The following is a 5,444-nucleotide window of genomic DNA, read 5'->3' as shown; positions in this document are numbered from 1 at the left end:
GGCAAATATTTTCTCCCAGTCTGTGGCTTGTCGTCTCATTTTCTTGACTAGAATTTTTTTAATTACTGAAAAAATCATATCCATTGTAGCAAGTGTTACAAAGCAGAGGTATTAAGAAAAACTCAATAATCATCTCTTTGCCTCTGATTGTATCCTTTGAGGTAACTGATCTAAAGAGCTTGATTTGTAACCTTCTGCATCTTTCTGCTCAAATGTGTTTGTGTGTGTGTGTGTGTGTGTGTGTTTATGGAAATGTACGTGGGCTTCTTCCTTATATTTTTGTTCAAGAATAAGTTTCTGTATACATTTCTCCATAATTTTATTTTATCCCCTCCCTCTAAACAATTCACCACTGGTATATGTCTAGCCAAATATGTATAAATGTGACGTTTTTCTTCATGGCTGTGCAATATTCCTTGGTATGGATATTATAATTTAGCCATTCCTCTAGTTTTAGGGTGGATATTTAGGATGTGTCCAGTTTTATTTTCCTTTTCCATTATAAACAATGCTGGTGCTTTTATTCTTATAGGATAAATTCCCTGAAGTGGGACTCTTGGGTCAAAGGTGGCATGAATTTCTAATTTTATTGGATATTGCCAGAGTATCTTCCAAAAGATTGTTAAAATTCATTCCCTCACCAGCAATGTATGAGAAATGCATTTCCCCACATCCTCATCAGTGCTGGATGTTAGCAGCCTTTAAAACATTTTCCCATCTGCTGGTATTGCTTTAATTTGCATTGTTTTTACAGCTAGTGGCCCTGGGTAGCTCATTATAGGCATGTGGGTTCGTTGTTCATATCCTTTGCCCGTGTGGTTAATAAGTTTAAATGTGGTGGCCCAAAGGCTGAAGTAGGACAGAGCAGGCAGTGCAGGCACCAGGTGGACAGAGGGTAGATTCCCATCCTCTGGGCAGCTGCCATTATCACAGTAGGATGGTGACGCCTACCATTAGCACCTCCTCCACCTATCTCTGTGTCCCTGGGTCACATCCAGGGCCACTGGGTAGCACAACTCCAGGGGCCACGTTCACCTGGTGAATGGACAATGGGGGGGAGGAGTGAGATTCCCAGAGGCTCCCACGATTGTGCCGCTGGAGCTGTGCATCGCCAGGACCCTAGTCTTGCTTCGGTGATAGCACTTGCAGGGCTGCACCATGACCTCCACGTGACTGTCTGTTTGCCATCTTTTCAGACTCGTGCTTACTTAACTTTGATCCCCAAAGCCTAGTATAGTGCCTGGCACATAACCAGGCCTGTTGGAAAGTGTTGGCTGATGGAATGAATAAAAGTGTCTGCAAGAGCTGGCAGGCCTCAGAAGGTGGTAGGCGAAGGTGGTGGTGGTTTGTGTGTGTGTGTCTTTATATAAATATCAGGTATTGGGGCTGGCCTTAGTGTAGGGATTGCTGCCAGGAAGCTCAGTCTGCACATGGATGAGAGGTACCCAACAGGTCAGAGACCCTACCCCCCTTTTTTACCCACTTCCATCTAAGACAGTCGCCCCTAAGACCCCTTTCTGTTGTTCCCTGTCTTTCTGACTTTATGTAGGAGTCACTGTCCTTTCCTGAGAACTCCTTCCCACCCACAGCTCAAGGGGATTTTGTATAAGAGGTCAAGGGTTGTGTTAGATGAAGCCAATTATTCCCCAGAATATTTCTCCCAGGGAACGTGGGTCTGCAGACCAACCGTTGGCTTATGTGTCGTTTGAAAGGAACTGGCTGAACCCCGAAACAGAGGTCAGAAAGATCATGACGAGCTATTAATAATTACTTCCCCCTCCCCAAAGCTAATTAAAGCTCCCACAAAGCATTGAAATTTACTTAGTTGACTTGAGTCACAGTGGAACCATAAGGAGGCAGGGGATAGAAGTGTCTGTTGCCAGAGCACATGAATGCCAGGTGAAGATTAGAAAAACCTTATAAGAAAGATAAAAGGCAGAGTTTTCACTTTGAACTTGAAAAACATCCACACTGCACAGAAGTAAGTGGCCGGAGTTAAACCTGACAAAAACAAACAGAATGCAGAACTATCATCATAGGCATTTAGAGCTGTGGGTCCTTCTTAGAAGGTGCATAATGCATTTACCCTCAGGGCATTCTTGTACATTTATTCCGTACTTTTGTCATGTTTTCCTGTCCTAAACCTAAACATCCTCTTTATCATCATTTGATAGGAAAAGACCTTGCAGGGCACCTGCACCAGAGGCCAGGAACCCCTCTTATGACCGTGAGTCTGGGTCTGGTACAGCCACAAGGCCGGGAAAGGAAGCTGGGAGGTGGGGGGAGGGTCCTTCTCTCCATGGAGGGGCCTTGATTTCCATCCTGCGGTTTTCAAAAAGTCCTCACCCTCTCAGGCATTGGCTGTGAGCATGACTTTTGTCACTGAGCACATTCCTCTAGGGTTTGCCGGCATTCTCTTCTCAACTGTCAGTAACACCTTGACTATCCAGGGTCTTTGAACATGACCTTCCTGGATTAACAAATGTCAATCCTTTACATCCACATATTCTGTGCCTTTGAACATAAATCATTCCAGAAACATAGCACACATTTTGTCCTTACTCAGCTGAATGGACTGCTTTGTTTTGAGGGGATGGGGAGTGACCCCAGCAACTGCTGTGGGTTAGTTCCCTGGGAAGGAGCACAGGTGGGCTCAGAAGAGCTCCAAGCGCTGGCCTGCTTTCCACTCTGCCTCCTCACAGAAGTGCAAAGGCAAGCGTGGGGCTGCAGACCTGGAGGCAATTTAATGAGGCTGCTTCCTTCAAAAAGTAATGTGTTACAAGCAGAAGCAGTCTTTCCCCACAATGCACAACACTTGGTTTTTTTTGCCTGCGCTGCGTGGCTTGTGGGATCCTAGTTCCCCGACCAGGGATTGAACCTGGGACCCCGGCAATGAGAGCATGGAGTCCTAACCACTGGACAGCCAGGGAATTCCCAGCAACACTTTTAATTAGTTAATTAATGGCTGTGTTTGGTCTTTGTTGCTGCACGCGGGCTTTCTCTAGTTGCGGTGAGTGGGGGCTACTCTTCATTGCGGTGGACGGGCTTCTCACTGTGGTGGCTTCTCTTGTTGCGGAGCACGGGCTCTAGGTTCGTGGGCTTCAGTAATTGTGGCAGGTGGGCTCAGCAGTTGTGGCTTGCAAGTTCTAGAGCGCGGGATCAGTTGTGGCGCACGGGCTTAGTTGATCCACGGCATGTGGGATCTTCCTGGACCAGGGCTCGAACCCATGTCCCCTGCATTGGCAGGTGGATTCTTAACCACTGGGCCACCAGGGAAGCCCAACACTTTCTTAAATGCCAGAAAACTCTACCTTTTCCTTTTTCTCTGCCATTATCCACATCCTTTGATTTTCCACTGGTATCCCAAACGTTGTCTCTTGTTTTTGCCTCTAACCCAACACAACTCTTTAGCTTACCTCACTCATATTGAAGTGGCTAAAACAATCAGGAGAGACATCCCTCACCATCTTCAGGTTTTATCCAGAGCTCACCTTCCCTGCTGAGCGCACTTTTGCCGACAAAACACAGGACTACAGTTCCTCCACAGCTTCCTCGATATTTTATTTTTTTCACTGAATTCCAAGCACAGGAAATATTTGAAAACTAGGGCTTTAGTATTCTGAGGCTGAAAGTCTTATAGAGTGCTGTGCCAGTCATTAAGCTGCCTCTTAGCTGCAAACCCATCCTGGGTTGGATGCTGGTACAGGGGCTCTGCAAACCTCATTTTTGCTTTTCCTGCTGACACTCAGTTAGGCTGTGCCAGTAGGGGGTGCTAGATGGAAAGGGCAAACTGCAGGAGGAAGGGACATGCTCCCCTCTTCTCTTGGCTTGTGGCTCCTGTGAACATTATTCCAACAATGGCTGGTCACCCTGGAGGCAGCAGTTCCTCCCACAGAGGCAGCTGGATCCTGTTTGTAGTTTTTCCAACACTTGCAAAGCTACACTCATTGTGCTCCTCTGTGAGACCCAGTGTCTCCTCCTAGAGATCTGGGCTCCAGGCACACTGGGACCTCCATCCAAGCTCAGAGGCACCAGCACTTGCCTTCCCTTGCTGGAGAACTTTGGCATGAAATGTCTCATGAAATGATATTCTGAATAATGGCTTGGACCATAAGTTGAATCACTGAGGTAAGAGTGATGGATAGAAAAAAAAAAAAGCTGAGACTTTTTCCTTGCTCAGGGGGGGCCCCATGTCTTGTCTAGCAGTAGACTCATTTACTGTCTTCAGGCAAACCCCTGGTTCTGCAGTAACCATTGGATACAGTCGAATAAATTGAATGCAGTCATGAAAGGTCACTTTCTCAGTGCATTTGTTCACGCTTTGCAAACGGCTGGCAAAAACGTGGCACCTTTGAGAACCTGGAGAAAATTAGATTTCTTCCCAGGCACCAAAGTTTCTTCTTCTTTTTTTTTTTTAAATGGGTGCCTGTAGCATAAGAATATGCAAAAAAGTCAATGTGTCCTTTTTTACTCTGTTTCAAATCAGGGGCACATGCTCCACTTACGAGGAAACTGACAAGTGACACTACAAAGACCCATTTCATCAGCCTTGTACAACTGCCCTAGAGAAAGAGTACTTTGAAATGCATCTATCTGAGAACGCCTCACATTGTCCACCAGCTCCATGGTCTGATGATTCCTGTCATGACTCACTTTGAAACGGACAATTCAATCTTCAGAAAATACATAGTGCAGTCAGACATACTTGTCCACTGAAATCTTTGCCTGTGGCTGAGCACTGAGCTGACCTTTCCTTGAAAACCTCTCTCTCCAGAGTAGGGCAGTGGCCAGTGGATTTCACAGTGAGAGGCTGAACCTGCTAAGAATATGATGCTTTGTCTTTTCCAATCTCTGATGTCCTAGATGCTGATGCCTTCTCCTGGTTAAGGCTGCTTTCTAGCAGAGCCTGAGACAAGGGCTTTGCTGCAGACAGTTCATTTGGGAGGTGATTCTGGGAGAGAAGAGGGTGAGTCAGAGAGGAGCGGGGGCTCTCTCTCTGGGTAGAGGGCTCAGTTCTGTCAGAACACCTCTCAGAGTTGTCTGCTGAGGGCCAGAGCCCAGAGCATTTCTCCACTGGCTCCTGTTGCCCATTGGTTGAAGACTCCCTGGGCCTCTTCCCTGCCTTGCATCTCTAGGCTGCAGGTAGAGTGGGATGGTGTGGGAAAGCGGAAAGGTGCGGCATAAGCTGGAGGGCCTGTCACAGCTCACGTGGAACTGTCCCCTGCAGCTGCACCTCCTATTAGGGGGGATGAATGTGATGGACATCATAACCAGAGGTGAGCAGCTCACTTTGCAGCCAGACCACCTCAGATCAGATCCCTGGCTCCAACGATGATTAACTGTGAGATCTTGGTCAAAAAACCAAACATCACTTTCATCGTTGGATATTATTATCCTCTTGGGGATAATAATAGTACCATTACCGAAGGCAAGTTCATGTGCCC

The sequence above is a fragment of the Aethalodelphis obliquidens genome, unplaced genomic scaffold (assembly GCF_003676395.1).
Source record: "Aethalodelphis obliquidens isolate GAN/ISIS:26980383/991018 unplaced genomic scaffold, ASM367639v1 scaffold32, whole genome shotgun sequence".
Classification (NCBI taxonomy): Eukaryota; Metazoa; Chordata; class Mammalia; order Artiodactyla; family Delphinidae; genus Aethalodelphis; species Aethalodelphis obliquidens.
This window is presented reverse-complemented; position numbering follows the sequence as displayed.